Here is a 13,350-nt window from a genome sequence, read left to right on the forward strand (position 1 = left end):
AAAAATCAAAATTTACCATTGACTTTAATGGGGCCAGGATTTCACCTGAAGTATGTTTAGGGAAATAATGGCTAAAAAGTGATGATGCTGAGACATGAGAGATTGTGGAGTCCCAAATCAGAATTGGTCTAGAGGTGTATAGAATTTATGGAACTCTAGACTCATGTACATATTCAGGCCTCAACAGATGTGGGTTGGATCTCAAAACAGTAGTTAAATCTGTCATCCTGTGTATAATCTTATTTCCAAACCTTTTGTGGTGTTGTCCAAGGCACAATCTGAAACCCAATGAAGTCAGTGGAAAGACTCCCTCCGATGGGATTTACAAACCCCCGACTAAGGCAGAGAGGCAGGGAAAGGCTGGAGCAGTACTGGGCCAGCTCTGTTCCTCTGTGATAGGGTTCCCGGGGTGCAACCTGCACTGTGAGACCGCTGAGCCCTCTGTCCCACCAACCTGGGGTATCCCTCTCACACTGTGGTGCGGTTGCTAAGTCACAAACCTCTGGCAGGTACTGCACTTTCACAGACCTCCACAGGCAGGGACACACCCAACTGTGTTACATGCTTTGCCAACCACTCATGAGCCAACAATAGAGAGGCTCCAGCCAATTCCCTACAGCTCCCCATGTTATACCAATAAAATAAAAACCAGCAGGATCTTATTAAAGGGGAAAAGGCAAAATGCCACATTTATTGTGAATACAGAAAGAATCATAGTAAGCAGTTAGTTATAGCTATAACATTCCATTCAATTTCATATTTATTCACACATTCATTCATACAGGCACACACACACACACAGAGGTTCTGCTGCAAGGCCCACCTTGATTATCATACACATTGTGAAGAGAGTGCTCACTTTGGATGGGCTATTACCAGCAAGAGAGTGAGTTTGTCTGTGGGGGGGCGGAGGGTGAGAAAACCTGGATTTGTGCTGGAAATGGCCCATCTTGATGATCACTTTAGATAAGCTATTACCAGCAGGAGAGTGGGGTGGGAGGAGGTATTGTTTCATGGTGTCTGTGTATATAATAATGTATTCTGCAATTTCCACAGTATGCATCCGATGAAGTGAGCTGTAGCTCACGAAAGCTCATGCTCAAATAAATTGGTTAGTCTCTAAGGTGCCACAAGTACTCCTTTTCTTTTTGCGAATACAGACTAACACGGCTGTTACTCTGAAACCTGTTGTTATTATAGTTACCAGCCTTAGAGTTGTTCATGCCAAGCCACTGGCCAGGTGGCCGGGACATGAGGAGGGAGCAGGGCCTTATCAGATGCTCACCTGATGCTCCTGGAAGTTGGTTTTCAGAATCAGACCCCAAAGCTGTCACTTTCTAGAGTCCATTTTTATAGGAATTTCTTCCTATGCCAGTCTATGGGAATTGCTTCATCATGCTGTTGCTGAATCAATCAGCAGATAGCACATTCTTGACAGCTCCGTGCTGCCAGATGTTATCTTGTTCTTTGGTTCTCCCATTCTTGAGGCTGTTGGGTGGATTCCAGTCTGCACTCCGGGGGTCCTCTGGTTATTTCCACTTGATGCCTTCTTCAGCCGATGGACACTGGATTCTTAGGCTGGCCCTTCCTTGATCATTCAGTTATTATCCACACCAAGAATCCATCCACATACATCCTCTATCTCTATTTTAATCACAATTGTTAAGAAAGCGAGATGAATACAACAAAAGGGCGGGGAGTCTCTGGGTGCTGTTTCTGTTGTTACAGAGTATTGCTTTGAGTCTCTCTCTGTGTGAGTAGTTGTTACAAAGAATTACTTTGAGAACAGACTCTTTCTTAGAATATGCTAACACAATTAGCAGCTTGCAAGTTTCACACATAGAGGAAGAGAAACAGTACCAAAAACCAAGAGACCTCTTAATTAGTAATACCCTGGAATTTAAACTATGCGGAATCAAACTCATTTGTGATTTTAACACAGAACTTCTTTAATATGATCTAACACCCAGTGCTGCACCCCAGAACTGTATGGTCACACTGGTCAGGCTTCTGACCAGGACAAAAGTTCATTACCCAGTCTACCCCTCCCTCAATGTGCAAAGGGCACACGCACATGCATGCGATGAAGTCAGCTGTAGTTCACGAAAGCTTATGCTCAAATAAATCGGTTAGTCTCTAAGGTGCCACAAGTACTCCTTTTCTTTTTGCGAATACAGACTAACACGGCTGCTACTCTGACACTTGCCTTTGTACACTGAGCTGAGATTTCCCAAGCACTTCAACTAAAACACAGTGTTTTAGGTGAAATATAAAACAGATATCATAACTACAGAAAGATAGGTTTTTAAGTGATTATAAGCAGCAGGTGCACAGATCAAAGTTGGTTACCTAAGAAATAAAATAAATTCACAGTCTGAGTTCTACAAACTGAACAGGATTTGAATCAAGCAGTGTCTCGCTCTGACAGATGGTACAAGCAGGCTACAGATCTTCAATATACAGGCTGGGGCTCTTTTCCAGCCTGGGACCACCATCCTCAGTTCAGAGTATTTGTCCTCCAGATGTTTCTTTGAGGTGTTGAATTTGGGGGGAAGAGAGGAGAGGCCCAGTGATAGTTTCTTCTAGCTGGCTGGAAAGATCTATGCTTGTGATGTGGGGTCTGCCCACATCAAACAGTATCCATTGTCTAGGTGCTCTCTGAGAACTCTTCTTGGATGGCTTCTGGGAAAGTGGATTCCCTTTAATGGGCCATCAGCATATCTGGCTACTCCATATTTCAGTAACACACGCATAGCATAACTTCACATACAATGATAGCACATATGAGCCAACAGGATGATAATGTTCAACAGATCAAAACTTTTAAAATGATAACTCATAACGCATACTTTGGACAAAACCGATCATAATTATGACAGTGGTGAATATGGGGGTACCAGGATGCTGCTTAGTAGTACAGAGTGCCATACCCTCAGGTGCTGCTGAGCATGCTCCTGGGAAAAGGAACATTCTAAAAAGAGCTCCAGCAGCCCTGGCAGGGGGAGGAGAGAAGCAATTTCCAGAATGAGTGCTTCCCTGCGACAGGAGCAGAAGTGGCTCTTACTGAGGTGATCCAGCTGTCAGTCTTTCTCCCTCCCCACAACCTCGAGAAAGGGAGAACCATGGGGACATGAGAGGGTTGTCTACATCAGCCCTGAGACTCTGGGGGCTTGGTGAAAAGGACTAAATACCTTGTGAGGCATCAGACATTGGCCACGCCCCAAGCTGAAACATTGTGTGGGGTGGACAGTGTCCCAGGGCAAGCTGAACAGGAGATGGGCCAAGAACAGGCCAACCTGTACTTTCAGGGTCCTGGGCTGGGACCCGGTGGAGTGGGAAGCCCCTGTCCAGCCCAGATTCCTCTTTGCCTACCCCTGGGATGGGCAGGACTAGGGTTTTACCAATTCAAAAGCTGACTGAGTAGAATCCCCTCTCTATGGGGTCCTGGACACATTGGGTGAAAAGCACATTGGCCCTGAGCACTACGCCTGCTCACCAAAGTGGCAACCCTGTTACACTGATTTCAGTGGGCTGTATTGGGGCCCTTAGTAGATTTCAGTGCAGTATTATTAGAAACAAACTAAAAGAAATTGGAGAATATAGCTTATTTGATGCTTATTCAAACTGCATTCATATGTTGAACCTTGGATCTTTTAGCAGTTCACTCATCACCAGTTGCATACTGTCAAAGTCAGATTCAGGACTCACATAATTTGTCAGACCACTCTGTTTATTAGCAAAGCGCTTTGCCAATGCACCTAGATATGTGAGCCCCATGCAAAAGCTCAAGCTAACTTATTTATACAGATAAGCCAAAGTCAATTTAACGTAAGAGACAAAAGGAAGCAGAAACTGACAAATATACATACATATCTTATTTGCATACTAACGTTTACCAATCTCCTAGCTCAGTAGGAGCTCTAAGTTAATTAGTTTGAGGACCCATTGTCTCACACTCCTTAATGTTTCTCTTCCTGACAACTATATTTTAACAAACCCTTCAAGTAGCATTTCTTTAATGAATTATAATTTCAATATATTTCATTCTACTTTCACAATACCCTATAAACCACAAATCAAAATGAATGTCCTGTTTACACGTTATGTAAGAGTAGTCACTTCTCAGCTTTTCTGGTGTTTTTTTGTGTTGCTATATAGGGTGTATGCTATTTACAGTAAGACTTGTGAAATTCATTAAGAAATTTTGCTCTGAATGTGTAATATTCACATAATTTTAAGGAGCAGTATCTCTTTCCTTTAAAAACATTCCCCCATCATCCTTGAATCCCAAAACAGATGGACTATGTTATAGGTCCAGTCTCATTTTTTTCTTTTTAAATTCAAACAATCCTATATTAAGAGTGCAAAGAGGCTAGAAAGCCGTGCACTTCAGGGTGTCATCCTCCCCACCCCCTTGGATTTAAAGATTGGTTTGGTATTGTTTCCTTCAAAAAAGAAGCTGCCCTTGCTATGAGACTGTGCCAAGATTCAATCCACAATATTTTTGTGATTATTTAAGGTTGTTACAACACTTTTATAATGTGACCTGAACCATTGTCATTTCTATATCTTAAGGCACATAAATAGATCCTAAGAAAGAGCTGTCAATGGGCAGATTGAGGACACTGAATGTCCTCCAAACTAAATGCCATTCCATAAGCAATATTAGACCATCATTAAAGGACCTAGTCTAGCATGCACTGTGGTGTGCCACAGGAAGTGTTAAAATTCACCGGAATTATTTGATGGTATGTGCGCTAAGCAGTATAGATGTTGCCTGCAGAAAAGAGGCAAGATTAGAGACATCTGTGTACTAATGTTAACTGTTTGACCACTAGATGGCAGCTGTGCACTTCATTTAGTTCAATTTCATGATCACTAAATGAAAAATTCCTGCCAAAATCAAGTCTGCTTATTCCGTTAGATTGTAATTGCTTTACTACAGGCAGTTTATGAAACTAGAAGTGAGGTGGCAAAGTTTGCAGATGATACTAAATTGCTCAAGATAGTTAAGACCAAAGCAGACTGTGAAGAACTTCCAAAAAGATCTCACAAAACTAAGTGATTGGGCAAGAAAATGGCAAATGAAATTTAATGTGAATAAATGTAAAGTAATGCACATTGGAAAAAATAACCCCAACTATACATACAATATGACGGGGCTAATTTAGCTACAATTAATCAGGAAAAAGGTCTTGGAGTCATCGTGGAGAGTTCTCTGAAGACATCCACACAGTGTGCAGCGGCAGTCAAAAAAGCAAACGGGATGTTAGCAATCATTAAAAAAAGAGATAGAGAATAAGACGGAGAATATCTTATTGCCCTTATATAAATGCATGGTACACCCACATCTTGAATACTGCGTACAGATGTGGTCCCCTCATCTCAAAAAAGATATACTGGCATTAGAAAAGGTTCAGAAAAGGGCAACTAAAATGATTCGGGTTTGGAACGGGTCCCATATGAGGAGAGATTAAAGAGGCTAGGACTTTTCAGCTTGGAAAAGAGGAGACTAAGGGGGGATAGGATAGAGGTATATAATCATGAGTGGTGTGGAGAAAGTGAATAAGGAAAAGTTATTTACTTGTTCCCATAATATAAGAAGTAGGGGCCCCCAAATGAAATTAATGGGCAGCAGGTTTAAAACAAGTAAAAGGAAGTTCTTCTTCACACAGCCCACAGTCAACCTGTGGAACTCCTTGCCTGAGGAGGTTGTGAAGGCTAGGACTATAACAGGATTTAAAAGAGAACTGGATAAATTCATGGAGGTTAAGTCCATTAATGGCTATTAGCCAGGATGGGTAAGGAATGGTGTCCCTAGCCTCTGTTTGTCAGAGGGTGGAGATGGATGGCAGGAGAGTGATCACTTGATCATTACCTGTTATGTTCACTCCCTCTGGGGCACCTGGCATTGGCCACTGTCGGTAGACAGGATACTGGGCTAGATGGACCTTTGGTCTGACCCAGTATGGCCATTCTTATGTCCTGCCTGGGCTATTCTTCTGCTTGCATTTTTATCTTAAGGGTTAATTCCAGTTGTGCCAGTGCTTAGTAGCAGCTGGAACAACTAGAAGTTTAAAAGGTGATGGTATCAGAGCAGCGATACAGATGAAAGTGGAAGTATGACACAGACTTGATCAGATTTTAAGAAATGGACAGGAATAAAATCAGCCATGTTAAACATCTCACAGCCATCCTTCCATCCTGACCTCATGCTACCCTCTATCTGCATGGAAGGTCCTAAATTAGGCAAACTATCAAATGTGCAGCAGCAAAATAGATCTAGGAGACTCTGAAGAACATAAGCTCTACGTAGCAATTCTGAGTGGGGTTTGGTCCAGTGCAGGGATGGGGTCTCATAGATCTGCTGGCTAACTCTGGCCAATTCTACCAAGAGTCTAAAGCCACTAGAGTTCTGACTGCATTCGTAGTGAGTCCATGGGTGACACACGACAGTTGAATCCGTCACATTTGTTTTCTCTGCTTGTAAGTTATATGTGTTGTCTCTTAAGAACGTAAGCTTTTCAGGGAAGGAACCATCTCTCTCTTTGTACAGTACCTATACACTGAGGCCCTTAACTTGGTTAGAACCAATAGATGCTACCATAATAAAAACAATAATAGTTCATGAGTAATATGTAATGGAAGGATTCCTTACACCTGTCCCATGAGGAAAATCCCATGGGCAAAGCATGTTTATGGACTTTTTTAATCCAGGGTTCAAAGATTTGGTTTGTAGTGAGAATTGGTGGGGGTAGAGAAAGTTAAAGGAAAGACTTTTTTAAAATAGTGACCTTTCCCATTTCTCTCTCCAAAAAACCCCTTTAAAATTAAGAAGACTAGTAAGGAAAGCTCACTCAATACTTCATGCCCATTTCCATTTGTTGAAGTGTACAGAATTTGGAAAACATACTTGTATTATGCCAAGGTGCTTTCCATGTATTCCTGTCACATCTTCTATCAAAGGATTTTCCTCTTTACCATTCTCCCATTGTTGTGCTGCAATGATCTTCAGTTGAATGAAGTTGTAAAGCATAGTGGCACAATGGCCCTGGTAACTGTAATGCTGATAACAAGTCCCATAAAATGCTTAAAATAAAAACAAAAGCAACAGCCTACTTCAGTGCTGTGATAAGGTGCTCTTGGTTTCCACCTATTTGAAGTAACTCATTTTGTGTCCAGTTATATTGGAGGACAGACTGCACACAGAGATGCAGTAGTGGGGTGGCAGGATGTACAGCAGTGGTTCCCACCCTCTTTGTTGGGAATCAAAAATAGGGGAAATGCCCATGTGCAAACTGCAAGAAAACACATATTTCTCTTGTACCAGACCCTGGTGCAGTTGCTGCCACCTTTTTATGCTCCATTTCCCATCAAGAATAGGATAGGTCTGGTATGACTGGGGGTGAGGGGGGGCGCATACTGAGATTGAACAACCAGGGCAAACTGCAAAGAATTGGGCAGGCGGTCCCCAAAACTGGGGGTTATTTCTAATAATTAGATTCACCAATCCAGGACAAAACAGCTTCTACAACACCTTACTGGTTACCCAGATTTTATCCAAAACACAGTTCCTTCCAAACAATCCAACCTTGGGCTTTCCCCCCAGACAGCCAAGTCAAATATAATGAGGATTACTGAAAATCTTGTTCATCATATTAAAAAGTTCTACCAATCCCAAAGGATTGGACACATTGTCCACCCGGCCAATGAATATTTCAGACTTTTCCCAAATATATGCTTACAGCCAATTCTTATGAACTAAACTAAGATTTATTTAAAAATAAGAGTATTGGTTAAAAGATCATCATACATACAGATATGAGTAGAGTTCTTAGATCACTGTCATAGTAGAGATCTTTCAGAATTAGTTCCATAGGTTATATAGTCCAATGTCCAATATCAGGGAACTGGAACTGGAGACTTCAGTCTTGTGACTCAAACTTCCCCCTTCAAAGTTTAAGCAGATCTGAGATAACAGGATCAGGGTCCAAGAGTTTTTATAGTTCTCTGGCAGCTTCTTGACAGCAGGCATTCTTTGGGTGAAGCATTGTGGCTTTGAAGCAGAACCTCCTATTTCCTATGTACCATTGGTAATTAGCTGCATGGATTACCATAAGGCAACTGCCCATCTCCCACCATTTATAGGTAGTTTCAGGAGTGCAAGTATGGCAGTACACTCCATACCTGCAAGAGATTTCTAGCTGGTACAGGGTACCAGAAAGACTTTGGGCCCTTGGACGGCCCCATGCTGGCAGCTGTACCCCCTGCCCCCACACAGCTGCGTAGCCCTGCCGGAGGACACGGCTGTGGGGGGGCAGGACCGCGCTCTGCTCCTTTTCCCACTGCTGTGTTCATTCTTAACACCACAATACATATGCTAACAACCTTAAACAAAGGTTTTGTTTAAGGTTATTATCATAAGTTTGTTTTACGTTGGTCAGGACCATGTCAAAGGTACAGGAGTTGGTCATTAGTGTCCTCCACTCCTGAACAGTGCTATGAAGAAGCTGACTGAAATCAGTATGGGTAAAGAACTAAAGGACCTAAGTGGCCTGGTTGATTGGATAAATGAAAGACACACTTTTGGGCAGCAGCTCTTGCAGTTTTGCAGGCTGGGCAGACTCTGTCCCTCCAGATCTGGCTACATGACCTGGGGGTTTATTGTTTTCTATTCCACATGTGACACCTCTGCAGCTATGGTTTTCGGATGTGACCTTCATGTTCTGGAATAATGTGTGATGATGAACCTGGCATTACAAGAGGAATCTAATACCAAACAATAAAACAGGGAAAAAATGTAGGTCTCTGTCTAGAGTAACATACAAGGGAGTTCAATTTAATTATGCAACAAGAAAACTCAGCTAACCAGTAGTGAAAGAAATAAATTTCCCCTTGTAACACTGGGAGCTATGTTAGGCCAAATAGAGGACTGAAGCACCGGGGGAATTATCATTGTATATAAGCCACTGTCTAGGAACAATGCACTGTACCTGGCTGAAAGAGAACTCAAAGATCAAGGAAGATTCTCCTATAAATCTTTTCTCTTTACATTTCCTCTCCTGTTCTCCATGCATATCTTCCTTCCTTTTTCAGTATCTTTGTGTGCAGTAGATGTGATGGTTTTAGGTTTTGTGTGTATTGTATCTTTCAATTTCTAGGAATTTTTCACCTCTGCAGAGCTCATTGCCTATTTTGTTCCCAGAGTTGCTTGGTGCCCGTAAACCAGGAGACATACAGACTTTGTTCTCTCATGAAGATTTTCTTTTTGTTTTCCTTTGTCAAAAATAACTCATTTGAGGTTGACAAAATGTATGCTTTATTCTTTGTATATGGAAGCATAATATCTCCTTTTATAGTGGAAACAGAGTGAGATTTGAACAAAGATCCAACAGATGAAAAATCAGTTGCATTTTACAGATAGCCTCTGTGTTTAAGTATTAACCTGAATGTGTGCCAGTATGCCCTCACTGACTAGACTCAAAGGTGCAGACACACCTGAACAGGAAAAAATTAACCTTGCTCTTTTAGGCTAAACCAAGTCATGTCACTGGCTCCATCTCTGTTGTTACATAACAGATGATAAAACTCCAGTGGGGCATGGTGTTGGCACAAAGGGTCTTAGGAATGTGGTGCGATTTTTCAGAATCTCTTTTGGGAATAGTCATGTATGTGAAATAGCTGGTACTTATGATTATGCTGTTTCTATGCATGTATCATCTTGGTATCTCAAGTTATGAATATTAACTATGTTTAGTAATTTTATTAAGATGATGAAGTAAAAAGAAAACGGTACAGAGTTTAAGCATAGAAGTTTCTGGTCATCCGGGAATAAGGTACAGATTGTCAAGGGGTGCGAAATTCGGTTTAGGAACGGGTGGCATACGGAATACATAATCTGCAATCTCCCTGATTGGGGGTAAAAGGTTAACGGGTCAAAATATAGACATTGAGATATGGGGGTGTGTTGTTCATATAATGGCTATGTTCAGGTGTGGAGTATAATGAGTGGATAGGATGATGAGGATGGATTTACCCTCATTTGATGAGATTTAATGTTCAGTGAGTTTATGGTTCCAGTTCATATGGTCCAATGGAAAAAGTCTCTCAGTCCCTTTCCCATAGTTGATGCACGATGTCGTTCTGGCTCACACCTCCTGTGGTAATGCCCACAAGGTATTTAGCCAGCACATGAAGGGACAAGTCAAGTTGAATGGCCCATTAAGGAACACTTAGCTCACAATGGATCCTGGAAAACGCCTGTCTCCACTTAATGGACTCTTCCTGTGAACTTTCTAACTAAAGCATGGGTGGTGGTGATGGACATGTAACTTGCCCATGTGACTGAAAACACCATCTTTCACAGTGAGAACAGTTTTCTCTTCATTTGGCAGAAGGCGGGGGCCCGGGGGTGGGGCAGTGAGGAGTCCCATGGAGGGTCAGGTGGGGAGGTCACATGCCCTTCCTTGTGTCCCTCCCATGAGTGCAGTACTGGCAAGAAATGATTTCTACTTGCACCACTGGGTAGTTTATTACAAATTTCAAAGAGAAATAAAGACAATGATATTGTTACACCCAAGCTTCATCAAAATGTTAATATTCCCTTTTGATCTTTGAATCAATATAACATAGTGACAGACAAGACCTGTCTGTTTACATGGTTAACATCTCTCAAGATATAAGTAACCATATACAATTAGTATTTTCCTCTAATTCTCTAACAATACGGGTTTCAGAGTAACAGCCGTGTTAGTCTGTATTCGCAAAAAGAAAAGGAGGACTTGTGGCACCTTAGAGACTAACCAATTTATTTGAGCATGAGCTTTCGTGAGCTACAGCTCACTTCATCGGATGCATACTGTGGAAATTGCAGAAGACATTATATACACAGACACCATGAAACAATACCTCCTCCCACCCCACTCTCCTGCTGGTAATAGCTTATCTAAAGTGATCATCAAGTTGGGTCATTTCCAGCACAAATCCAGGTTTTCTCACCCTCCGCCCCCCCACAGACAAACTCACTCTCTTGCTGGTAATAGCCCATCAAAAGTGACCACTGTCTTCACAATGTGTATGATAATCAAGGTGGGCCATTTCCTGCAGAAATCCAGGTTCTCTCACCCCCTCACCCCCTCACTCCCCTCCAAAAACCACACACACAAACTCACTCTCCTGCTGGTAATAGCCTATCCAAAGTGACCACTCTCCTTACAACCTGCATGAAAATCAAAGTGGGCCATTTCCAGCACAAATCCAGGTTTTCTCACTCCCCCACCCCCATACACACACAAACTCACTCTCCTGCTGGTAATAGCTCATCCGAAGTGACCACTCCCCCTACAATGTGCATGATAATCAAGGTGGGCCATTTCCAGCACAAATCTAGGTTTGCTCACACACACACCCCCCCAACCACCACACACACACACAAACTCACTCTCCTGCTGGCAATAGCTCATCCAAACTGACCACTCTCCCCACACTGTGCATGACAATCAAGGTGGGCCACTTCCAGCATAAATCCAAGTTTAACCAGAACGTCTGGGGGGGGGGGGGAGGAAAAAACAAGGGGAAATAGGCTACCTTGCATAATGACTTAGCCACTCCCAGTCTCTATTTAAGCCTAAATTAATAGTATCCAATTTGCAAATGAATTCCAATTCAGCAGTTTCTCGCTGGACTCTGGATTTGAAGATTTTTTGTTGTAAGATAGCGACCTTCATGTCTCTGATTGCGTGACCAGAGAGATTGAAGTGTTCTCCGACTGGTTTATGAATGTTATAATTCTTGACATCTGATTTGTGTCCATTTATTCTTTTACGTAGAGACTGTCCAGTTTGACCAATGTACATGGCAGAGGGGCATTGCTGGCACATGATGGCATATATCACATTGGTGGATGTGCAGGTGAACGAGCCTCTGATAGTGTGGCTGATGTTATTAGGCCCTGTGATGGTGTCCCCTGAATAGATATGTGGGCACAGTTGGCAACGGGCTTTGTTGCAAGGATAGGTTCCTGGGTTAGTAGTTCTGTTGTGTGGTATGTGGTTGTTGGTGAGTATTCGCTTCAGGTTGGGGGGTTGTCTGTAGGCAAGGACTGGCCTGTCTCCCAAGATTTGTGAGAGTGTTGGGTCATCCCTCATGCTCAAATAAATTGGTTAGTCTCTAAGGTGCCACAAGTCCTCCTTTTCTTCTAACAATACAGGATTTCATTTCAAAGCTCTAGTCTATCTAACATGGCTCTGTTAGCTATGTATAAGGACTAGCCCTAATTACCATTTATATACTTCTCTAATATGTCCTTAAAGGTAGAATTTGGGTCATTTAGCCTGCAAGTTGCTTAACCTTTTCTGTCTCAATGTCCCTTCTGGAAAGAACCAAGAATAGAACCTAGAAATCCTGAATGCCAGTTCTAGATTTTTTTCTCAGAATATAATCTTATTCCAAACTGTACTGATTCCAAAGTTGCCAGTACAACTAAATATTGTATATAGACTTTTTTTTTCATAAACTCTGGTTAGCAGCATTGCTCTGAGAGAAAGACGGAACAGACACTTCTCAAATCACATTTTTGTCTAGGCTGCTGAAGCCAAAATTGGACGGAGCAAGGATCAATAATATATCCAGTTAGTACCCTAAATATAATCCTAATATAAATGAAATCTCCTGACGATGTTTAGATAAATGCTGTTCCACAGAACCTAAGCCCTGTCATTTGGTTGCATATTGTAGGAGAACAAGAGATGCCATGCAAACTCTAATCTGTAAATCTTCTAGGATATGGGTGCTCACTAATTTGATTTCAACAGGTGCCATTCCCAGGGCTCAGCCCTTGCAGAGTTAATTCTGGTTGGGTACACCAATATTTCTTTCCCACTAGCTGTTCTTATTCCCATGCTGTTCTTAATTTCTGTTTCCAGAGGGTTCATATAGATATGTTAAGGTCTGAACCACACAAGTGCTAAGAGAAGTGCCTTGGGGTAGGAGTGGTCAGAGCCTGATTGAGACCCAAGTGTAGGTAGGAGCACTTAAAAGTAAATACATTACTTGTCAGTTCATAGTGGTCAATGCCCTGAGAAAAGGCATGTTCAGGCATGAATTTGAGAATAGACATGCTGTTATATTCCTTCACTTACTCTTAAGCTTGCCTATTCCAGACACCATCAGACACTTTGCCTCAGCATGTATGTACCCTCATGCACTTTGCAGATTGGAGAAAAGAAAATTCTTTAAAGTTTACCTTTTTGGTTTATCATTCAGCCTCTCACCATGACAAAAATTTACCTTGACTTTAGCATCAGCTTTCTTTCATATACCTGAAATTATTTTAAATTTTTTCAGCACATG

Source organism: Natator depressus, chromosome 4, assembly GCF_965152275.1.
Source record: "Natator depressus isolate rNatDep1 chromosome 4, rNatDep2.hap1, whole genome shotgun sequence".
NCBI classification, from domain to species: domain Eukaryota; kingdom Metazoa; phylum Chordata; order Testudines; family Cheloniidae; genus Natator; species Natator depressus.